General features: G+C 32.1%; 1 protein-coding gene across 2 annotated transcripts in view; it reads right to left on the bottom strand.

Annotated features, from left to right (window-relative positions):
• LOC118185069 (serine/threonine-protein kinase meng-po-like) overlaps positions 1–20,157 on the bottom strand; it is a 259,374-nt gene extending 239,217 nt beyond the window's left edge. For both annotated transcript variants that reach the window (XM_035354861.2, XM_035354860.2), the window contains exon 1: positions 19,910–20,157. The gene's annotated coding sequence lies outside the window, so the exon portion shown is untranslated. The remainder of the gene's footprint in view (positions 1–19,909) is intronic.
• Positions 20,158–26,300: the final 6,143 nt, after the last annotated feature.

The following is a 26,300-nucleotide window of genomic DNA, read 5'->3' as shown; positions in this document are numbered from 1 at the left end:
AAGTCCTCCACGAAGGCATCACTCCTCTCAGGCAGATAGCCCTCGAGGCTTTGCCATAATCACACACACACATTAAAACTGGGAGCGGAACTGCGCAGTCACATGTATGGTTCCCAAGGCTCTTGCCAACGACAGGCATTCATAAGCTAAATTCTGATATCAGACAAGAGAGATTAGCCACAACAGCAACGTTGCCGCACATACAGCAATACACTTTACTGGCAAAAGATAACTGTGAGTTTTCAAAATCCGAATTTTAAGCCTTCAAAGGATAAACTAAAAGCACACTGAGCTATTTGATAACTTTGAATTTATATTGCATTTCCCTTATCTTACTCAGATAAAGAATCCGGAATAGAAAAGCTCTATTGGACTGACTAAATATATGCATTTATCATCATCGATTGTATGACTAGGTTAACACTGTACATTTGAGAACAATTTATGGTGAACAAAGGCAGCAAATACTTCACTGACATCATGCCAATATATTGATTTGAAACTGGGAAATATGCTTCAAAATATTATCGAGTCTCTTGATTTAAAAGGTACATTAGAAGTATGTGCCATTGATTTGAAGGTTTCGAGTACACAACCAACAGAGCTGAGCTAAGACAGAAATAACACTCACATTTCATTACAACAGAATTCTTTTTAGTTGCCAAAATACAAATGAATGATTTCTGCTTCTTAAAGTTTAGGATTGTGTTTTCCTATTTTTCATTAAGTTAAGTTTATCGTTTAACTTAACTTTATAAGCTGGCTGCACTGGCGTTTTCGCGGTTTTCTCCATGTGTAACGTATTAACACGAGCCAGTTTCTCTTAGAAAGCCCTCCATGAAGGCATCCCTCTCTTCCGCGTAGCGCTTTCGGGGGGAACACGTAAATAATAAAGTACATGATTGGTCTTTACACTTTGTGCAGTCGTATAAAAAATAGTAGTTCATAACTTCATTGTTCCTCAGATGGAATCTATAAAAAAAATGCATGATTGTTGACAATTTTTTAAATATCTCAGTCATACCTTTATGACGTGGAAATAATCTACATTTAAGATGAAAATTAATTTCGTTTGAAAAATTTTTGTTACCATAGTAACAACTATTTATGTAATTTACTCCTTACTTCTGCTCATTATGAAAGTTCTTTGCGTGAATCTATCAATTTTTGTGAGACAAAAAAAGAGAATAACAACCAGCTGATGTCAAAAGTCTCATTATAAAATTACTCACAAATGTAAAATATTTTCGTGACACTGCCAGCATAGTAAAAAACAAAATTCATATATTCATACTATAAGGTATTTCTCCCGCCTTCTTAGCATGCCATCGTGGTGTAGAGATCAGCACGCTCGGCGCGTATTCGAGAGGTCCGCGGTTTGAGTCCCGGCGAGGGCATAGCTCATTTTTCAGATCTCTTGCTTGGAAATAATCTAATATCTCTACAGTGCAGTATATTATAAGTACATTCTAAAATGCGGAAAATGTAGAATATGAATATCATTCTGAAAGGTCATTGAAGCAAAAGGGAACAGCTGAAGAACTCATATGAGAAAATAAATTAATCCTTTTGTAAGCTCATACTCGATTCGAAGGTATGAGAAATTTGCTAAGTAATTTCAAAAATTATTCTTTCTAGAACAAAAAGATGTATGATAAGAAAGGTCTGGATATTCCCCTCCAATTGCTAGACAAAAACTATGCATAGTTAAAGGTAAGAGTACGGAGATATTAGAATTTCAAAAAAGAATTCGGGCAAGGGATTAACTCTCTTCAATTTTCATAACAACACACTGTTCATTCAAATTGATATATATAATACTAAAATCACTATTCCTAATCATATATTTCTAGTTAGGATTCCTCTCATTTAATACTAAAAAATTAACTGTTCTAAAATATATAAATTACCTCTTTAGAACTAATGCATTAATCCTTAGCTTAAGAGTAAATGTCAGAAATAAAAATTAAACGTATTAATGTTTTCGACGCGATTTTCTTATCAGCATTTAATTTTAAATATTAAATGAACAGAATATTTATTCTATATTTAAAATTAATTATCATAAGGAATTGAAGTGTAAAAGTCTCGACAAGAAACCCATTCTGTTGATTCTCAACTCATAAAAGCGAATGTCAGAAAATGTTATTTAATCCCATGCGAGCAAGTGAAGAGTCAAAATAACGTAGCTTTCAGGAAAATTAAATTACTTCTAAGGAAATGCGGGAAAAGAAGCGACATCCTTCCTATTTAATCTCGTTACCCTCAAAGGATCTTTCACACATTGAAGAACAGCGACACTGAAGAGTTTACACATCAAATATACAAGTGTATTTTCCAGTATCAAGTGAAAGATTTAATCAAATTTAAGAACTTAAAACTATCGGTGACAGATATCTTTAAAATATCGATGTTTGGCTGCCTTCTTATTTACTTTAGTTTAAACTTTTTCTGTAAGAGAATGAGACAGATTATTAAAAAAAATTCCTTAGTGTTTTTGTTTGACGCTAAGGGTACACATTTATTTCGCTTGAAAACAATGCTTAAGAGGGAAAAAATATTCTCGTCATGCTGCTACTGAATAAACTTTGCTAAGGTTATAAAGCCTAGCTGAAATACATAATTTTACGAAACCCTTTAGTTCAAAGTGTGCTTTGTGCAACTACGGAGCTCCATAAATTTGTTCTAGGGATTTTATAAAACAAAATGAAAATTCGAAAGAATTTTTCAATACTATGTACACCGTAAAACTAAACTTCTACTTAAGTAATATTTTTAACTCCAGCTCAGAAGGGTTATTAGTCTCGAAACGACATTTCGCGTCGAATCACTAAAAGCACTAAATCACTAAAGCATTGAATATGTATGTTTCTCGTATCGTAAAAAACAATGGTACCCAGAACCATCAGATTTTAAATAACCGGAATATGGGCATCTGGAAGCCCTAATTTTGAATTTCGAATTTGTTTTATTATCTATTTCGCATTTTGTAAAACTTTAACGAATTTTTGATTAACAAGCTCAACGATTTCAAAGCCAGCAGTGGCAACACTGTACACAATAGAAAAATTTTATCCGCATGCGCGATATTGTCTATCGGAAATTTTAAAGATATCCTGTTTCTAAATATTTTTGGCCCAAAGAGGCGTCAAATGCTCTCGAAACGTGTATGCTTGTGTAAATGAAAAGAGTCCTTTGGTAGGAATATAAAATCCGAAATCTTTCAGATTTTTTTTATCTTATTATCTTTGTTATCGCTTCTTAAAATAATTCGAAGTAGTTCTCTTTTTTGAATAAAATCATAATGAAATAATGATATTTTTCACTATTCTATATAAAATGTTGGCAACATTGATACATTTTAAACACGATTTTAAAATTTACTCTTCTGTAGATCGCAAGGTTCCGTAAAAAATGAAAAATGTCTAGTTTTCAGGGTTTTCTGAGTGGATGCAATTTGAGAACCTCTTCAGAGCTAGATCTTTTATATATTCAGTCCAAAAGTATTCTGACAATACCTGAAAAGCTGAAGTAGCCAATTTACTTCTACTTTTCATGCACATCTCTATGCTTTTTGTGATAAGCTTAAAGATAAGCTTATCACATAAAGATAAGCTGAGAATTATAGCAGAAAGTGTTATATGACAGTTGATTACTTAACCAATATTTTATTTATATATTGTGATTTTTTATTTATATTTTATTTATATATTGTGATTTTTTAATTAGTCTCGAAACTCACTTTTAGTCAGTACCATTTTTGTGTCCAAATCATTTTTCAAATTGTTACCACCAAATGTTATCGCGATGTATTATTTAAAAGAAAAAAAAAAAAAAAAAAACAATGAAAAATGTGTATGTATGTATGTATATGTTCCTCGCACTGCGCAGAAACAGCAGTACCTACTACTGTTATCGAATTTTTAATACATGTAGTTCTCCCACCAACCCCCTCACGAACATCGGCACCTCCAAACCCGAATTTTTAATTTCAAATTTGTTTTTGATTTATTTCCTATTTTGTACAATTTTAAAGAAGTTTTGTTTAATAAACTTAGCAATTTGAAAGCCAGAAGTGGCTTTGGTTTATTTATTTATGGCAAAGCACTGGAGGGCTACCTGCTTAAAGGAAGGAATCCTTTCGTGAAAGGCTTTCTAACCTCGGACCAAACTATCAGTGTTCAGCAACTTTGCCGCTCGGCAGCTGGTGGGCAACGAGAAGTGGCAATGTTCTTCGAAATAAAACATTTTTATCTGCAGTGCGCCAGGCTGTTGCTATTCAGCCAAAAGTAAGACATTTATCTTTCAATTTTAATCAACAAATTCAGCTTTTTGAAAGCAATGTGTTGCCATTGCCTCAGATAGAATACTTATCCAAATTTAAGCTTTTAGTCCCTGAATAGTAAAATAAGTGACTGGAAAACAATAAGTCTGGTTCCTAAAAGTATTTTTCAGTTTTTGAAGCTTAGTGATTTAAATAAAAATGCATTTAAATCACGAGCTGTCTAATAAAAAATATTAAATATTTTTAGGAAATGACACTTGTTGGACTTCTTAAAATCATTATACACTTTTTTCGTTTCATGATAATTATTTTAGGTGGCTCGTCGCTCGAGCGGCTACTTTTCAAAGTAATATAGCGAATATTAAAAAATGCACGATAATCTCTAGCACTCTATCTGAAATTCTAGAGATAGTCTGTTTTAAAATATTTTGTGATTTTGCTCTAGAATTTTATGTGGCGTAAGTGATGCAAAGAAAGGATGTTAGTAAAAAGATTTTTAAAAAAACGTTTAAGCAGAAGTGAGTTTAAGAGTAGATTTGTAACCCGCTATGTTCAGTGAGAACATGAAAAAAACCTTAACATATCCTCTTGTGTGATATTAAAATCCGAATCCTTTCGGATTTTCTTTCTTTTTAATACTGATTTTTATTTTTATTTATTTATGTTTAATTTTTTAAAGGCTGTTGTTTTTAAGTTTCGCAAATTTTCTAAAAAAAAAAAAAAAAAGACAATCTTTCAAGAGTTGTACGAAAGGTTACATAGCATATGAGACAAAAAGGTAAACATATATAGTCAGCATGCTCCTGTTATATACGAGTACAACTTTCATACAATTTGCTTAAATTTTACAGTCTCAAAATTATGATCAAAATAAGAGCAGAAAGACAGTTTTTAACTGCAAAGTTTATCATTATAAAATTTCTAAGCTTATCTTTAAAATTCGTATAAAAACAAAACGCTTCTCTTGGATTTTCTGTAACAAACTTATGCACAAAAATATTTATAAAAATAACTTTATTAATAGATTCATAGTTATGTTATTAAAATGCACTTTCATTTTGAATTTGCATTTCATTTTCCTAGTTACCACAATTAACTATTACTTAACAAATACCTTTCAAGTCCTGCTGTTCCCGAAACAGTAAGGAATCATATTATAAAAATGGCAGTGAATGTATAAACGAAAATATAAATAATGTATAAACGAAACTTTTATACATTTTCCGTGTGCATAAATATCTATTACTATTTTAGCTTAATAGTATTAAAAAAATCATCGCTTAGAACCATTGGATCTATTAGATTATAACAACGCACACTAGAGCTATCTGTTCAATAGAAAGGATGTCTTCGTAGAACCCTTTCTAAAGGAAAACTGACCATAATCTCGTCACACATAGGGAAAACAGTTAATATCCTTATAGGAAGATATTCCTGCAATATAGTTTCTCAATAATATATTTTGAAAATAATGTTATTCTTCACTACAGTCAAATTTTAATTTAAATCTAAACTTATAAGGTATTTCTCCCGCCTTCTTAGCACGTCTTTCTAGTGTAGTGGTCAGCACGCTTGGCGCGTATTCAACAGGTCCGTGGTTCGAGTCCCGTCGAGGGCATTGCTCATTTTTCATCTCTTGCTTCGAAATAACCTAATGACTCTACAAATTGGGCAAGGGAGGTGGTTAAAAATTTTTTAATATATTTCAAAAATAAAAAGTTTCGAAAGTATTCAGGATTTAAAACCTGTTTGGTGCGATTCCCTCTCTCTCTCTCTCTCTTTCTCATATATAGATACTATTCCATACATATAGTAAAACTCGCAAACGTGAGGATATATTATAAGCGTTCCATGCTCTATAAGCGTTATAAGAGATATACGTTACCGTCCGAAAAGTAAACTTTCTGCAACATGTTATTTTTTAGTGTTATGAGCCGTATAAAAGTAAATTATATGCGTTACATGTGTTAAAAGCGTCACTGATAAAATTTTAGTGTTTACAGAAATTCACAACAATATCGATTCTATGGCACATAACTGATCTACTTCCGCATGTATATATATATATATATAACTGACTTTTAATTTAAAAAGTGATATGCCATAAGAGTGATTTAACTCATAAGTACGGAATGATTGCGATAGCTTCTATAGTGTTAATTAGTGTAGATAAAAAGTTTAAAGATTTAACATTTACCTTGGAAGAAAGAGATATTATAATATACATGCACAAACGGGATCCATCTTCTTAACACAGATTATCTCAGAGAAAGAAGCGGAAAATTCAAGAGAAAATTTCCCAAATGCTTAGCTCCACATTTTGAAATTTACATATATCTGTCGAGAAAACGGCAATAATGAATGTAATAACGGGATTAGATATATGTAGATTCTAATAGAATTTCTTTTAGTAAAGCTTAGAAATCATGATATTTATTTAAAAAAGAAGGTCAGAAAATAAGAATATTTTGAAAAAAGAAATCACAGTCATTCACTGTTCTTAATAGCGATAAAGATGAAAAATATGTTACCCGCGTTATTTACCATTGTAATGACTTTATCAATAACAACGTTCTACATACACTAAATCCTCCCATTGAAATTGATGGGCACTCTGTATCGTTTTAAGCTCCATTTATATGGAAATTTTCCCTACAATGCTGTGTTCTTCATCACTTTTGAACAAGATTTTTTTTATTAAAAAAGGTCTTAAGCAGGAAAAGAGCTGTTTTAGAAATACACGGTTTTCTTATCATAGACCAATAAAAATCTACTTTAGTAATTGACTCTGCAAGTATAATTTTTATATCAAGTAAAAATATGAAATTTTACTAAAATATGAGCGAAAATATTATTTTCATGACGAGCAAAGATTGATGACTCAACTTTTGTTGTCAAATCGGAAAACTGAAAACATTTCACCCACCCATCCAATGCACATCTTAAATCAGTTTCGCATTCAAATGGGAGTGAATTTCTTTCTGCTACTGTAGCATATCCTGTAGAAATAAAATAATACTAATGACGCATTCAAACACGATTTCAAAACATATGCTATTGAAGACGTCATTGGAATATTTTAGATAATCTTAAAACTTTACTGATCGAAATAAAAATACATTTCAACAAATAGTGTTCCACCCCCCGGAAAGGCATAGTTTAATAAAAAAAACTATAACAAAAGAAATGATTCTGCTTAATATTTTGCCTGATGCGGAAAGTACGCCGCTTGAAAGTTCTCAATGGATAACCAAACGATTTAAGCTACCTAAGTTTCGTATAAAGCTGAATCTTATGAAACTCTTAAAAAAGTTAGGTATAAAAAGGACATGAATTCCATTAGATGTTTTCTGACGCAATTGAGTTTTGTTGCTTGCTTCTTTTTAAGTGGTGTGTAAATACGAAGTCATATTTGGATTCAAGTCTATAAGAAACACCCAAATAAACTGCAGGAAACGGTAAAACTAGAACAATATTTTAGCAAACTTATTTCTGATAATCTAATGATATATATTTCTGTTCTGTCTAGGTATGTAAATTTATTTCTATTATGCTAATAATTTTATATAGATCTATTTATGGTAGCATCAGTCAAAAATATCACAAACTAATATTACTATTTCACGCTCTATCAAAGGGTCTAGTGCAGTGGTTCTCAAACTTTTATGCCCCATGAACCCCTTCCACCATTGCTAAACGACCATTCCCCCTTCCTTTCCAAAACTCAAAAAACGCATATACATTTATTTAAACTTAGATTATTATGTAATGCGTTTTAAAAATTAAGCAAGAAAAAGTTTGAAAATATTTATAAACTCCAAAACTTGATCAAACGTAATTCCCACTTCTTTATACAAAGTAAAGGAAGAATTGTAATTGCGAAAGTTTTAGAGTATTATATTTCAACAGAAAATTGCCGAATCCATTTAGACGATTATTTTCTTGACGTCTGTATGTATGTCTGTATGTCTGTACGTATATACAGACGTCATGAAAAGACACGAAAAAACTCTTTGTTCCAAATTTTTTTAATGAATTCAAATGAGTTTTTTTTTCGTGACGTCTATGTACGTAACTACGTACGTATGTATGCATAACTCGCATAACTCACAAACGATTAGCCGTAGAATTTTGAAATTTTGTATATGGGACTACTATAACATCTAGTTGCCATGCAATCAGTAGTTCAGTGCCGTTTTATTGCAATCAGCAATAAAACGGCACTGAATATGGCAAACGTATATATACCCACTTACCAGGCTTAAAATATCTTTACCCAACTTTTATTTTCGCAATTCGTTGGTCGTAATCATATACTTCCAATTACAGAAGATTTTTAAATGAAGAAAATTTTCGTGTTTGGGCAATTTCAAAAAATTGATTTTCAACAAATAACGAAGTAGAACTTTTAATGCGGTCATCCTTTTCCTATACTTATATTCGGGAAAGAGTTATAACCCGTTATGAAAAAAAAACATTATAAGAAGTTTGACCCCGGTTCGACCAATATTCGCCGGATATTTAATTTCAAAACTTGCAATTTTTGATATTTCAACTTGCCTTGAGGGATCGTTTAGTGATGTTAGAATAATTCCAAGAAATAAGTTTAAATGAAGTGCAACAAAAAAGTGCGTATAATTTAATCGGCTGTACAATGAAGTCATGTGGTGTTCGCAACATATTTTTATATTCATAAACTAAAATTAGACACATAGCAGGTAAAGAAAAAAGCTGACCTCATTTGCGCTCTGAAAACATAAAATTCCACCAAAAGTTTTCATATAATTAAACTATTAAAGTTTTCATTAATTAAACTTCTGCTTAAATTATTCCCGTTAATTAAGTAGTCTTTATGACTTATACTGACTCATACTGACTGTGCTTAAAATAAATGATATTTGTTATTAAATGCTATTTTCAAATAAATTAGAAAATTAGGAGATACTAAATGCTACACAGATTGTAATAATTGGACGTTACTACGAGGTTCTTAAAGCAGATTTATATATTATACTTAGTTACTTCCTTTACTTCATACAAGGAACAACATGCTCTACATAAACTGTAGAGCGTGTATTTAAGTACATGTATTTAAGTTACAACGTAATCTCATTCTTATTAGATTGTGCAAAATGAAACTCGACAAAATGCATCTTTTTTATTTTAAACCAATAACGGAATGATGCAAAATCATCCGCCATCTTTGGTGAAGTGATTTAAAAAGTTAAGAAGTTACGAGAGTGATGTTAATGATAGATCGCGTTTGAAAACTTCAGGAAGACCGAAATATTACAAGAACGTTTAAGCAAAAACAAAGCTCGAACATTGAGGCACTTAGAAAATGAGTAAATATGGTCTCTTTTCTGCTTGTTACATAAATTCCTTAAAAGATCCGACGAACATTAGCGGCTTAACAGATCTTAGCACAGAACATTAACACAGACCTTAACATAGCATTAGCATTTTACTTCCTTGTACAAAGTAAAGGAAGTACCATAATCGGGAAAAATTTCGGTATCTTATTTCAACGAAAATATCCATTTTGACCGTTCTCGAATCTCTTTGAACGATTTTTTGTGTGACATCTGCACATACGTACAGAATAAAAGACTGCTTTTTTTTTAAACGGACTGTAAAATGGGTTTATATGGATTTAGAAGAGATTTTGTTTCGGAATGTCTGTACTTACGTACCTGTGTACGTATCTCGTTTAACTCAAAAATGATTAGCCATAGAGCACTGAAATTCTGTGTATGAGTTTGCTTTAACATCCAGTTATGCGCCTCCCTTTACTGTTGCAATCGTGTGCAACTAATGCATTTATATTTATTTATACGTACATACCCTCCTACTCCCTCAAAGAGCTCTGTTTTTTTCTCTCATTTGTTGCTAAAATCTGCCTTTTTAGCTTTAAAAGTGATTGAATTATGTTTTTTTTTACCTTCCAGTGAAGTTTCTGATGCCTTTAATTAATCTGCATGCAATAATTTTAGAATTATCAACAATTTAGAAGTGGCGCTAGTCCTAGCGTGGCTGCTATTTGTTTACATCTGAAAGTCTTAGTAACAGTGAATTAAGTTAGTTGGGCCACCAACTTTCAGTGTCTTTTTGCCCAGTTGGGACCAAAGGTTACGTTTAAATTTTTGCGCACCGAAAATGAAGTCTTTCTGCCCATTGGCCGAAATGCTTGTTTTTTCGTAGGAACTCTAATTTTAATTATGAAATTGTTTCTGTAACTGTTTTTAATTGTATTTGGTGTTTAATGTTTTTCTGTATTTCACAATTTTTAATGAAGATGTTTTAAGTTTTTACGTATTTTTGCCTTGCCGTGAAGTCAAAACTGAACTGATTGAATGAGAAATATATCTGTAATGAAATTCGAGCAAATAAGTTTAATTGAAGCGCCGGAAAAATGTGTGTAATTTAACAGCCGTACGAGGAAGTCAAGTGGCGTGCGCATCATATTTTTTTTATTAATTTAAGGTTAAGGAGCAAAGATCACGATCTGAACATTATTCCATTGATCCCCACCGCCTAGTAGTTTGGTTTATGAGGAAAAATATTATTATGAAAACATAAAATGATGTTTAAGCTCTCTGTGGTCTAGAGTTCTGGGATACGCTTGTGGGCCTAAGTGATAAATAAGTCCTAGCTAAAAGATAAAATATTTTGTTTGAACATTACTATTTCCTGTAATTTAATATCCATGAGAATTTTATTTTAAAATTCGTGTCACATTTGAATTGATTAAAATATATAAAATCTTGAATGAGAAAAAGGTTAAAAAAGAGTTTGATTTGAAGTCCTGAAATTTTTAAATAGTTTATCATTATTCTGAACTGTTTCATTTCCCTCTGTTAATCTGCGCTTATCTTTCCATGCGGCTGTATTTCTTGTTTAATTATTATAGATTTAACTAAATAATGTTAAAGATAACGTCTCAATAGTTAATTCTGGAGTAAATACTTGTCCAGCAAATAATAAATCCTGTAACTTTATAAGGTATTTCTCCCGCCTTCGTGGTGTGGTGGTCTGCACGCTGGGCGTGTATTCCAGAGGTCCGTGGTTCGATTCCCGGCGAAGACGTTGTTCATTTTTCATGTTTCCTGTTTCCAAAAATACCTAATGTCTCTACAACTCCCCCCCCTCAGAATAATTCTATGTAATTGAGTATCGTCTTATTATTAGAATGGAACTCCATATCAGTAAATTAGTACTACTCCACAGAAACCCAATTAATGTTGATGCTATAAAACTTAGTCCGTTTTGTTAAGCTCTTAAAATACTTTAAATTTGCGATGAATTGCTCTAACGTCATTCTATTAAAACCTCAGAAAGATTCTAAGTTTACTCGATTCTTTACTATCGAGTTAATTATACTATTAATGTCACAATCAACCGATTTCATAACATAATTTATTGATCATGGTTATCTTTAATTATTGAAGAATTTCATTCGATTCAACAATTAAACATTTTTCAGTTAACAAATTGATTATAGTTTTTATACGATGGTTCACATCATTATTCGAACTCTCGTACCAGAATAAACAAGCAATTGGTGCATATCCACCAAAAGATATATTTCATAGAAATATTTTAAGAAAAAATCTGATTTTTACACCTTACGACTTCCGTGTACGTCGTATAAAAATTATACACATTTTTGTGGCAATTCATTTAAACTTAATTCGTCGAATTGTTGTAACTTAATTAAACGATCGCTTAAGACAAGTTTAAAAATCAGATAAAAAAATTGCAAATTTTGAAATAAAATATCCCATGTCAATTTTTATCGTACGGGAGTCAAACTTCTTACACTTTTATTCTTCAAAATGAGTGCAAAACTTTCCCAAGTATAAATATAGAAATCTAGAGATCGCATTAAAACTTATATTTCGCTATTTCTCAAACATTCATCGATTTTTACTTCCTTGTACGAAGTAAAAAGGAAGTATTGTAATCGCGAAAAGTTTCAGGCAGCATATTTCAACGCAAATATCCATTTTGATCGCTATCGAATGCAATTTAACGATGTTTTTGCGTGATATATGTACTACGTAAGAACAGAATAAAAGACTCTTTTCCTCTAAAAAAATATAAAACTGCTTTAAAATGAATTCTGAAGAGAACTTTTCGTGGCATCTGTACGAACGTATGTACGTACGTACGTACGTATCTCGCATAACTCTAAAACGAGTTGTCTCAGAACGTTGAAATTTTGTATATAGGACTGCTATAACATGTAGATGTGCACCTCGTATTTTGGTTGCAATCGGCCGCGCCAAATGTATATAAATATATTTATATATATATCCACTCTGTTACCCGGCTGAGTGACAGTTTCTTTACTCTTATATGTTTGTAAATTGTACATTTTTTCCTTTAAAAATGATTGAATTATGTTGTTCTTATCTTCCGGTTAAGCCTTTAGTAAATCTGCATACAATATTTTTAGAATTATCAACAATTTTAAAGTTGTTTAAGTGCCGCTAAGCCTAATAATTTTTTTGATGGCGGCCATTGCTTGTTTACATTTGAAACAGCAGAATAGTGGATTTGTTGCCAATCTAGAGAAACGTATCTTCGCAACAACTAAGATAACGCCTTCATTTATTATTGCGAATTAAATCACGCTTAATCCTTTCTGAAAAATTTTCGAGGAAATAAGTGTTTAAGATTTACTTCGTAATTTATAATACAGATATTTTGAATTTTTATGTATTTTTGCCTTGTCGCGAAGTGAGAACTGAATTAATTGAAAGAGAAATAATCAATCGTCTGTGAAAAACTCTTTCTTTTCTGTTTTCTTTTTTTGTTGTTCTTTAATTAATTTCTTTTATACATCATTCTAGCTTTATTATAGTATTTGAATAGAACATGTGGCAACGATTATATAATTCTTTAAATGATATAAATTTTGTGTATTCTGAGTTATAATATGAACGAAATATAATACTGTTAAGTGAACCTAGCGCCAGAGTGTGTCTATGGCAAGCAAATAGAGTGAATTTTAAAGAATGCATTTATTCTATTGTGGTTTATGCGCTGTCGGCGAAGTAGATTTAATTCAATCCAATAAATCTAAACGAAATGCAAGAAAAAATGCTTATAATTTAATATTGCGTACAAGGAAGTCATGTGGTGTACGTCAGCTTTTTTTTAAATTGCTAAAACATGAATTGTTTCGTCATTTAAACACTTCTGTAATTGGACATTTATGTCCACGACCAACTATTTCAAAAATAAAGGCCGGGTAAGGACTTTTAAGCCAGGGAAGGCGTGGAGGAATATACATAAACTTTCCGCAATGCCAATTGCAATAAAAATGGAGAAGCACAATAGCAGTCCCATATGCAAATTTTAAATTTTGGGGGGCTAATTGTTTTTGAGCTACGCGAGGTACATCTATACATACGTACGTATGTGCAGACGTGACGAAATATATCTCTTTCGAATCTATTTTAAAACCATTTTATAATACGTTTTCGAAAAAAAAGTCTTTTATTCTGTCACGCGTACAGACTTCACTCAAAAAAATTGTCCATGTAATCATCGGGAACGGTCAAAATGGGTTTTTCCGTCGAAATATAATACACGAAATTTTTCGTGATTGCAGTACTTCCTTTACTTTGTACGAGAAATTAAAAAATTCAGCTACTAGAAGTCTTCTAAAAAACTGTTAATAAATAAAAGTACTGGAATAGTGACCCTTAAAACTTGTATTGTTTATGTATTTATGGATTATTTTTATGAATTCTTACTTTTAAGTCAGGAAAAATTCCGCCATTGAAACTATTTTAATTAATGAAAAATCTGAAGGCTAATTTATTTAAAGAAACTAAAAAATTAGTTACTTTGTAGTTAGAAATGAATTTGAATCTTACTCCTCGTCACAGCTTGCCCTAACTCTATTTTTTGCTTGTTAAAATAACATGTTGCTTTCGCGGAATTCATCCTGAGCATTAACTGAGTAATAAAATAGGATTACGTACTACTTCTATTTATGCCCTTTTTAAAACATAGCGATTAAATTTAATAAAATAACATTGAATTTTTTTTCATATAAAATTATTATTTAGTTTGCGTTTGATTCTCCATACATAAAATAAATGAACATTTTACAAATATGGCGTTTCAACACTAATAGCGTTGAATTATTTACGAGAAGGTAATATTCGCTCCACCATTCTGTAGGGCCATGTTTTCAATTAACTTCAAATCACCGTCGTTTGTGCTGTCAAACTACTAGAGCTCACTAATAGAGCGGAATGCAGGTATATAATGTTGCCTATTGAAGATTGCTCCTGATTATGTGCCAGCGACGAATGAATATTGATCACAAGGAAGCCTGGTGAAAATTTGCTACCAAGCCGCTACGCTCCGTTTTATAAAACTGACAGTACTTTTATGTCAGTTTTATAAAACTGACAGTACTTTTATGTAAGTTTGCCACTGTTAAAAAAAAACACACACAAAACTTCATAACATTTCTCGGTATTAAAGTGTCACCAGCCTTCCGAAAATTAGTTTCTAACTTCTAAACAGAAAACATCATCAACAACGAGAAACTTTTTTTTCTCGTTGTTGATGATGTATATACATCATCAACAACGAGAAAAAAAAGTTTCTCGTTGTTGATGATGTATATACGTATATTAAGTCAAATGTTTCTCGGGTGAAGTTGAGTTGACTTTTTTTTTTCATTTTCTTTTCGAGAAACCGAAGTCCAATATTATTTCAAAAACAACGAGGTGGTGCCACAAACGTAGCCGCCTGTTAGGTGCCTCCGCAGTAAAATGGGCACCACTTCCGGTGTTGGCTAATGTCGAATAGGTAAGTGCCCGCCTTTTTTGGGAAAAAAATCTGTAACATTCCTAAAGGCAAAATAATTTACACTCCTATTATTTTTTTGATTACTGCTATTACTTTTAGAGTCACTTTGCAAACAACTGAACATTTATTCTTGTGAGTAATTGAAAATGTACTTTGAAAAAACAAAACTGTAGTTTATTCTAAAACATCAATATATTTTCATTGAAAATTAACGCAAAATTGCATGTGTTGTTTCATAGTTAAATTCCTAAAACATGTTTTAAAATATTCGGCGTATTTTCTGTAAAAAGTTAGAACATTTTTTGTAAATAAGTAATTTGTCTAAATATGGCTTTTTTATATGGTTTACATAAATGTTCTCACTAAGAATCTTTGCTGTTTGGAGGGAGATATTGCCAAATACAAAGAAACATTTTCGTAACATAAATGTCAGATTAATAAATCGAAATTTAAGTATGTTGCAACATTGCATTTTTTCAGCACGTCTCATAATAAATCTCATAATTAAACAAATAACAGCTTCTATATTTGCTTGTGCCACATATCTACGTGATACATCCATGTATCTACTAGACTGCCAGATATTTACGTGGCAGTCTAGGAACCTTTTTAGGGGCTATGCGTCTAAATTGTTCTTAACTGGAATTTTATTTTAACCAACATTTTTTTTTTTTTTTCACTTTAACTTCATCTCATCGAAGTTCGATTTCACTTTACTATAAAACTTATAAGATCTAACCTTCTTGGCTATCATACAATGTGACTAAATCTACTTGGGGGGTCAAACCTTTGCGAATTTTTGTCCAAGGAAAGTTTCTAAAAGACACTTTTATTAATCACAGCTCTTTAACAGAAAGGCACCGACTTACGGGCATACAACAGCATAGATTAGTTACGGTGAGAACTTTAAAGGTAATTTAACAAAAAGGTAGTGAGTGAACAAAGGTAACAAAAGGTAATTTAACAAAAAGGTAAAGGTAGTGAGTGATAGACTACACAATTCAAATTTAAACCTAACAGGCTGATTCAAAAACCTAAACCGGCGATATACTAACTAGGCTGCCAGAATGCGTAGCCGCTACTAGGATTAACAGCTGGAGGACAAAATAACAACGTGCAATTCACCAGCAAAATCACCACTATGTCTAACCTTTTCGTTTCAAAAGTTTAAATACTCTCGTTCACCTACTTAATTTTGCATTCTAAGGAGGAAATGCGTGGGGAAAATAAGAGAATTCAGGAAAGGTTCAAAAATTAAAATAACTTTAGTATAATTAAACAAAACCCTATAAACTTACATTAAAGTTAAAAATTAAACAATTGCAAAAGAAAAAAACTTTTTAAATAATTATTACTTTTGAATTGCATTAAAAAGACTTTCGGGATTTTCTTTTACTTGCTGAATTCTGGTTGGATGAGAATTGCACGAGAACTGCGTGCGGGGAGACCTTTATGTTCTTAATTTAATATTTACAGGCAAATGTTCATCAAGTACAAGATAATATTGCATTTGTAAATGCTTCCAAATTAATCTTAGATTGGACAAGCCCTCTGATATTACATTAATAGAAATATGTTAAATTTACTTACATGGTAATTATCTTATTGTTAGAGCACTTGTATTGTAGCTGCGAAAATTATCATGTTAAAATAACTATTTGAATTCATAATTAGCAAGGATTCAATTCCTAATCTGAAGTTAATGTTTGCCGTATTTGTTTGGACTAAGAACGAGGAGATTTACTATGGTAAGAAATCCTTCCCCACTGCTAGCTTAGGCTAGGGCCGGTATGTCGACAGCAAATGTAGCGGTATGGCCTTCATATAGCTGCTAGCAGCTGTATACAATAATTTGGATAGAGGTTCTGTTTCCCTTCCCCACTGTGCTCCCGCATACAGACGCCCATACCAGCAATTTCACAAATGTACAAGAATCCTTATACTGTTATAGTAACAGAATCTCCATCTGCTTTGCTAATGAGCGTTAACGCAAAATTGCATATGTTGTTTCATAGTTAAATTCCTAAAACATGTTTTAAAATATTCGGCGTATTTTCTGTAAAAAGTTAAAACATTTTTTTAAAATAAGTAATAAATAAATATAGGTATTTAGAGTATTTAAACTTTTGAAACGAAAAGGTTAGACATAGCAGGGAATTTGCTGGTGAAGTGAACGTTGTTATTTTGTCCTCTAGCTGTTAATCCTAGTAGTGGCTACGCATTCTGGCAGCCTAGTTAGTATATCGCCGGTTTATGTTTCTGAGTCAGCCTGTTAGGTTTAAACTTGAATTGTGTAGTCTTATCACTCACTACCTTTACATTTAAATTACCTTTAAAGTTCTCACCGTAACTATTTTATGCTGTTGTATGCCCGTAAGTCGATGCCTTTCTGTTAAAGAGCTGTGATTAATAAAAGTGTCTTTTAGAACCTTTTCTTGTACAAGAATTCTCAAAGGTTTGACCCCTAAGTAGATTTAATCACATTTTATGATATCCAAGAAGGTTAGCTCTTATAAGTTTTACAGTAAAGTGAAATCTAATTTCGATGAGATGAAGTTAAAGTGAACAGAAAAATATGGGTTAAAATAAAATTCCAGTTAAGAACAGAAGAACAGTTTAGACGCATAGCCCGTAAAAAGGTTCATTATACTGCCACGTAAATATCTGGCCGTCTAGTAGATATGTGGATGTATTACGTAGATATGGGGCACAAGCAAATATAGAAGCTGTTATTTGTTTAATTATGAGATTTGTTATGAGACGTGCTGAAAAAATGCAATGTTGCAACATACTTAAATTTCGATTTATTAATCTGACATTTATGTTACGAAAATGTTTCTTTGTATTTGGCAATATCTCCCTCCAAACAGCAAAGATTCTTAGTGAGAACATTTATGTAAACCATATAAAAAAGCCATATTTAGACAAATTACTTATTTACAAAAAATGTTCTAACTTTTTACAGAAAATACGCCGAATATTTTAAAACATGTTTTAGGAATTTAACTATGAAACAACACATGCAATTTTGCGTTAATTTTCAATGAAACTATACTGATATTCTAGAATAAACTACACATTTTTTTTTTCAAAGTACATTTTCAAATACTCAGAATAAATGTTCAGTTGTTTGTAAAGTGACTCTAAAAGTAATAGTAGTAATCCAAAAAATAATAGGAGTGTAAATTACTTTGCATTTAGAAATGTTACAGATTTTTGCCCCCCGAAGGCGGGCACTTATCTATTCGACATTGGCCACTCTAACACCGGAAGTGGTGGCCATTTTACTGCGGAGGCACCTAACAGGAGGCTGTCAAGTCCTGGCAAATGAATTGGTTACATTATGAATTTTGTAGTTTTTCTGAAAGTTCTCCCCTTGCGAAAATCCCGAAACCTCTAATGCGAATCATATGAAACGGTTACCCGTAGAAATCATACAATCCAGTTACTCTTAGAAAGCTCTACACGAAAGTTCTACTTAGAAAGTTCCCATTCTGTTCCCTTGAACAGATAGCCAAAGAATGCTTTGCTATAATCTTGTCAATCTAGTCTACATAAAATTAGGTAAATGTGGTCGAACACTGATGAATCGAAACCGAAGAAAGCAGAAGATAAGTAATCGAAAATTCGCCTTAACAAAGCTAATACAGATTTCGAATTCTTTCAATATTCTGTCCGACTTGCCAATGTTCTAGTTATCAGAATTTTACTACATATTTTCTTTTGATATGAAAGTTAAGTGATATTTTATCTTAATGAACTTCTTATATCTCTGCTTTGCATGTAAGATGAATATAGGTTTTTAAGAAGCTATTTTGAGGGAGGGGGGCTATTTTAATTGGAAGATTAAGGTAATTTATAAAACGTGTCTATTAAATGCTTTTATGCATACTGCAATACTTTTAAGTGCAAAATTATACTTTTTAAAGATAAAAAAATTACGAAGCACTTTCAGTAAATCACGTGCATATTCTATTACTTTCTTCGCATTCTTGTTTCAGCATCAATTTTTGTTACAAGCTATTCTTTATAGCTATTTCCTATACTATTGGTATATTTTTTATACTATTACAGAGTAAATATTTCCAGGTTGCACAAAAAGTGCAAATAAACATGCATACAAAATGTAAATATTGGCACTAAGAATACAAATAAATATGAAAAGCGCATGCCTATCTACATTCTTTCTATCCCATAGCATAAAAACCTGAAGGTGAAATTTAAATTAAGCTGACAGCAAAAAAATCATCTTTCTTACAGAAATATTTTTCAGCAATTTGGCATATTTACTCCTATAAAAATGTTCCGTTTGGTTTAAAATTAAACTTACATAAAATGGGTGTAATATTAATATTTGGTAAGATAGTAAATATCAATTGCTGGTTTGCCAAAATGCAAACAAGGGGTGATACAGAAAGATATTTTATTGGATATTAGTGCACATTTCAACAAATATTTTTTTAATAATTTTCGCATATATTTTTAAATTTTATTAGCAGCACACCTTTTTCTAAAGAATATAAAATAATTTTCTAAAAATTTGTGTTTTATTTTTTACCACCCGCAGACGGAGGCAACTGTAATTACTACTTACATTAATGTAATAAATTCCATTATTTAATATTTCAAAACATCTCCACGAATGCAGGAACCAAAAACATGTATGACCTCCATTCTGAAAAAACTTGTACGTACGCATATCCTAAAAATAAGCAACCCTGAATCGAGTAACATCTATTAATATCTCAGCGTTTGTTTTGCGAGTAAAGATTTTCTAAAAAAGCTTACCTTTCTAGATCAGCGAACCACCGGCCGTAGAGCACCTGGTGAATTATAGGTCCCGGAGAATAAAATGTGAAAATTCAGCGCCGGTTCAAATCGATTTGCGTTGAAATCCCACGAAAATTTCACTAATGAAGAAATGCTCTTTTCTTAAAATAAAAACGGGATTCAATCCTTACTAAAGGAGAGGAATCTCAAAAGATGCAGTTAGTTCCAAGTGTCGCTGCTTGTCGTCTGGAGCTTCAAGAATAAACGATGATTCTAGCGGGAGAGGAGGTTGTCTGATTTGATGTTGAGCATGAAAGTTGTCCAGAGTTATCTATCTATCGCTCTATTGGCGAAATATTTTCAGTGTTCGCATTTTATAACAAACCTGTTTAATGGTGTACATTATTATTTTTTAATGGCAAAGTAGAGTACTTCCTAAAAAATTAAAACTGTAATCGCCAATTCAGAGCATAATATTTTCAAAAATTACACAACGTGGGCAAGTCTCTTTGCAGATATAAATGAAATTGGTTTCAAAGAAGTGGAACATCATTGCTCAAAAAATTAATTTCCCTTCCCCGGAAAAAAACTTTTAAAAAGTTTTTAAAATTTTATTACATTTTTCTCCTTACTGAAAAATAAAATCTTCATATTTTTCGCGAGTTTTATTAACTAGTAGAAAAATCAGATTAGTATGTAAAGTAGTGGACTATCAAGAGCATCAAGATGTAAAATTTCAGTATATTTCAGTTTCACGGTTGGTAGCTTTCAGCAGCTGTATTTCAATTTATTAGATTATAGAGAAGCATATTGTGGCTAACTGTCTGAGTGGAAGAATACCTTCCTGGCGAGCCTTTTGAGAAATATTTGTTCGTATTCATGTTACACCCGGATTTGGAGTCAGTATATAGAGCGTCCGTATTAAAAGATTGGATATGGAGTCAGTATATAGAGCGTCAGAATTAAGAGATTGGATATGGATTTATTAGATTATGAAGAGGCCCGGGTATGGAGTCAGTATATAGAATGTCCGAATTTAAGGACTGAATCTGAATTTATTATATTGTAGAGACATTAGGTATTTTTTGGAAGTAGGCAAGATGAAAAATATGCAACGCTTTCACCTGTAATCGAACCACGGACTTCTGGAATACGCGCCCAGCGTACAGACCACCACACAGCTAAGGCATGCCAATACCTTATAATATTACGGAGAAACGTACTAGAGCTAACTGCCTGAGGAAGGCCTTCGTGCCGGACTTTCTAAGGAATACTTGCTTGTATCCACGTTGCACATAAAGAAACCCCGGGATATGAAGTCAGTATATAAAATATCTGAATCAAAGAATTGAATTTGCACTTATTATATTATGGCGAAGCATACTGGGGTTAACTACCTAAGCTGAGTAATACCTTCGTGGCAGATTTCCTAAGGAATACTTGCTGATATCCATGTTACATATAAAGAAATCCCGTTCGGGGGGATATTGAGTGTCCGAATTATAGAACTGAATTTAGATTTTTTAAATTATGAACTGTAACTGAATTTAGATTAAAAATCATACAAGAGTTAACTACCTGAGTGGAGGAATGCCTTCGTGACGGACTTTCTAAGGAATAGTTCCTTATATTCCTGTTACACATGGAGAAAACCAATTTCGCCGGTATTTGAGCCGAAATGAACTGCAAGTCTTCAGCGGTCTTACCCTCTCGGCCGCTAGTAGACAGTCATATGAAAGAATCCAAAATGTATACAAATATTTTATATAGTTTATGTAGTTACAATTGTTTGTAACTGAGTAATAATTTATATCAGATCTATTAGTTTATAATAGTTATAATTATTTCCAGCAGTTACAATACTGTATAGCGCTTCACATATAATTAATTCAAATTGGACATTAAATTTGAGATTTCGCGGTGTCTTTAGAGGTACAGCATACCATACAGGATTTCCATTAAATTTAATTTTCTGTTAATTTCCATTTCCATGCATAAAAACTTTATATGCGAATGAAATGAGACTCTTCTTTTATAGTTATCAGGCAGAAGGTTTTCTGAATTGGGGGGGAAGATGTATTGAGAAATTTAAAATTCGCTTTTCTGTAACATATGAGTGTATTGAAAGAAAATGACTTTCAGCTGAAGGTGACATAGAAGATCATGTTTCTAGACTAGTCATCACAGCTGGCTGTTTAATAACAGATCTCATAATAAACTTAATTGGCTCAAACCTCCTTCAGCTAAATTACATTCGAACAAAGACAACATTTATTTGAAATTTTGTCAGATTATATCATGAAATTGAAAGTTGCATTAGCTTTCTTTCTACGTTTGTGAACGTACGTAACGAAATATTTGAATGAAGGGCTTCTGAATTCAAACTAGAATATTATGAAATACCCAAAGTATATCAGTGTAGAAAAGATGGAAAGTGGCAAAATATCATAAAGTATTCAGATGTAGAATTTCTGGATATTTTAGAATCGCAATTGGTGGCTTTAAGAGCATTCATTCCATTCACATATTATGCGACAACGACTTTTAACACTAACTTACAATCAAAATTAAATAAAATTCAAAGTAAACAAAAAACAGATGAAAATTATAGTTATCGTTATATGCGAAGACCTGAAGACCTATTATTTTTTTTTAATGTATTCTCTTTCTGTTGATTATCTGGTTGAATACATAATTACCACAGAACTAAATGATGATTGAGGCCTTCTATAATAATTTAATTAATTCTTTTTTTAATTTTTCCTCAAATGAAGTCTACACGGCATTTTGTAACTGGAGCTTCTCTTTAGCATGCTCTTCGAGTGATCACATATGAACCCAACAATAATGCTACATGTCACGTGATGCTTTAAGTCTGGTCTAATTGACATCCTTTTCAGTATTAGACTACAACGTCGGTAACCTCCAGCTGCAGAAACAACGTTACTGGCATAGAAGTTTCATTAATAAAGGACATCATACCATATTTCCAGTAAAGCTCCGGCTATCTCAGACAGCTTCCTCTGTTATGAGATTTAACTCCCCTAGCTTTTCACCACCCTCCAATCTATGTACTTCCCTATTAAAAAAAGTAAATTTTTCGTTCCAAAAATTCGATAGATAGCTTTTAGTGAATAAGCAGAAATTAGGATCTCCATAACATGGATTATGGAGATCCTAACTTCTTAATGCAATGATACTTTGTAACAGACAACCGGAAGTGGTGATTTACTTCAAGTCCATAACTGTTTTTAACAAAAAGATGCGTTAATTTAAATATAAAATATAACTAATCTGTTATACAAAATCCTCCAAAAAGAAACGAATGACCAAATTTTAAAATCTATGTCTTTGAAAACCATTAATTTTTTATATTCTATATGTGAATGGCTACACGTGTTAATGGATGGCTCTGTGTTGGCTGACAGCATTAATGCAGTGCTGGCGACTTTTGTAAGCTTTTTTCATTTATAATCCTGTTTGAAGCAATAGAACTGCTTTTGAAGCCAAGAGCACCGCCATACGCATAGCCTCATTCCAACTCCAATGTAAACTTGAACATTTTTCAAAGGTTACCTTACTCTCTCATTCTAAAGCTGCTCTTCTAACTTCTTTTGAATCACTATGTCATCTGATGTTTTAAAACTTCAGCAGTTTCTAAACAACTTAAAGCTTAGGAGGGCAAAGAAGTTGCCATGCAATAGATACCATCACACTGTGGTCTTCATGGAAATGATTTGTTGGCAAAGAAAGGGGCCGATAAGCTCCAAAAAACTGATAACCATATCCCTCTTTATACTATCAAAAGATTTTTAAAAAATTACTACAGAGAAGCTTATTGGAAAGATGCTACCAAAAAGAAACAAAGTATGGATAACAGTATTTTTGACACTCCTTCATGACCCAGAAAAAAAGGATCTGTTATATTTCGACCGCCTCATCCGCGACCATGAGCGCAAATACGCACATTGGGACCGAATTATTCTCAAAATAGGGTGGAAGGATGGGAACTTTTTTTCCCTCCAGCATAGCTCTTTCCGGAGAAGAGAAGACCTTTCCCGTCGCAGCAAGTAATTCCGCCCCTTTTGGGTGAGTCTATGTGTTTTGGCAGAATGCCAACCAGAGTTGCGCCTGAGACGGTCGAACTATACTATCTTTCATCTTGTTGCTGGCTACGTTTAAAAACTACGTTTGGTTTTAAAACGTTTGGTTTGCTGGCTACGTTTGGTTTGCTGGCTACGTTTGGTTTTAAAAGGCAGATGCCTTTTAAAACATCTGCATCGAATGAACATTATTTCAACCCAAATTTGTAAATTGTGCAATCTTCAGAGGAGGTGGATATCTCACATCTGAGCCGTTACTCTGCCTTTAAATCCTGGATCACTCTGGGAAGAGTATTGGAAGGCGAGGCACAATTATCTTTGTTTGTTCACCCTACAGATTTCTTTGTAATCTCCGACATTAGAAACAAAAACATATTTTGAAACCCCTAGAGATGACTTGATTTTATGCCAAAAAAATAACTGTGTTACCTTTCTGATGTGTAAGATAGATCGAAAGCGAAATACTGAAAACATTCTTTATTTCGTAAGTTTTTTAATTCTTTCATATTAATAAACATTTTAATTAAATGCATAAACAATTAAGTTATTTTAGAATAAAAATCTAATATTTAATTACAAATTATGCCTTTGTCGTTACATTATTCAATAATTAAATTTTAATCATTATCAAATTTAATAAATTATGCACTATTTTTCAAACAGCTAAAACGTTAAATCAGTTTATGTAAAGCATAAATCCTTCTGTGTTATCAAAACTCTCCATAACAGATGCGTGAGAAGTTTTCCTATCATCTCCCTCAGTTAACAGATAAACTGCAATTCTGAATTTGCATACACACAGGAGGAGCAAATGTGAAATCATTCGTCTGCTGGAAATACGTAAGCAGACAATCTCTTGCTCAATCAACCGATTTTACTGGGTCAGCCGCGAAGCACAGTGACCGTTTGAAGAGCTAGAAAACAAATCTTATCAGTTAGCAAATCAATAATGAAGGATTTAATGGAATCAGAATATAAAGGATGGGACAAGTCAGGATTTCTCAACCCTTTTCTTTGCACTAACTCTTTTAAACGTTTGGTTTTTCTCTTGTATTTTTCTTTATAATATACAGCCTGAAATATAATCCTTATATAATCATAAGTAATTGCACATAAATAACTTTAAAATAATAATTAGACTAAGAACATGAACAAAAGTTTCGAAAAATGGTTTATTATATGTATTCGTCTAATGGGGCAATTCGTCCAGAAGAACTATTAATTTCGTTTTGGTATTTTTGCGTCGATTCACGATAAGCGTCGTTTCACTTTTCATATTGTTGCCACCAAATATTATCCCCCGGTATTATATTTAAAGAATTAAATAATAAAGAATCTGCATGAATGTATGTATGTTTCTACATTGTGAAAAAACAACGGTACCTGGAGCCATGAAAATTTGAATAACGTAATATTCCATAGCACATGAGCATGTGGAAGCCCTAATTTGGATTTGAAATTTGTTTTACTATCGATTTCTTATTTTGTAACATTTCAACGAATTTTTGATTAACAAATTAAACGGTTTCAAAGCGAGCAATGGCAACACTGTACGGAAAGGAAAAACCTTTTTATCTCCAGCGCGCGGAACTGTGTATCGGAAATTCTAAAGATAGGCTCATTTTAAAATTAATTTGCGATATTGCTGTTGAACTGAATTATATGTTTTAAGTGCGAAGAACATGATATTTAATAAATAAAGGTAACACACCTTTGGATATAATTTAAAATCTGAAGCTTTTCAGATTTTATTTTAAATTTTACTTTATTGTTTTTTTTATTACTATTATTTTATTTGTCCAAAGGGGCGTTAGTCCAGAAGGGCTATATTCTCAAAACGGCATTTTGCTTCAAATCACTAAAAGCGTTGAATCACTTTTCAAACAGTTGTTGCCAAATATTATCGTCCTGTATTATATTTAAAGGAATTAAATAACGAAGAATCTGAAGGAATCACACAAGTAGTACCAAGCGTTACACCAGATGTCTTGCTAGAATATGCTCCAAATTGAATATCGCTGTTTTTTATTCATTTTTGCCGTGAGCTGTTTAGATAACTAAATTAAACAAAAGCTCTTTGAATACATTTCATATAACATTGACTGCTACGAAGTTTGAATTTACACAGACAAGTAAGAAAGGTTTAAAACCCTTGGCGGTTTAACTGAAACAGAATGTAAAACTGAAAAATAATGACTAGATGAATAAATAACGAGATCACTGTCCACGAGGCTCTGAGATCTTACCTAACCGCGTTCTACAATACCGCTGAGATTCAGCGAGCTTACTAATTAAGCAGTTGAGAG

The sequence above is a fragment of the Stegodyphus dumicola genome, chromosome 8, assembly GCF_044657685.1.
Source record: "Stegodyphus dumicola isolate Sdum_Otavi_A_Nest chromosome 8, ASM4465768v1".
Lineage (NCBI taxonomy): Eukaryota > Metazoa > Arthropoda > Arachnida > Araneae > Eresidae > Stegodyphus > Stegodyphus dumicola.
This window is presented reverse-complemented; position numbering and strand designations above follow the sequence as displayed.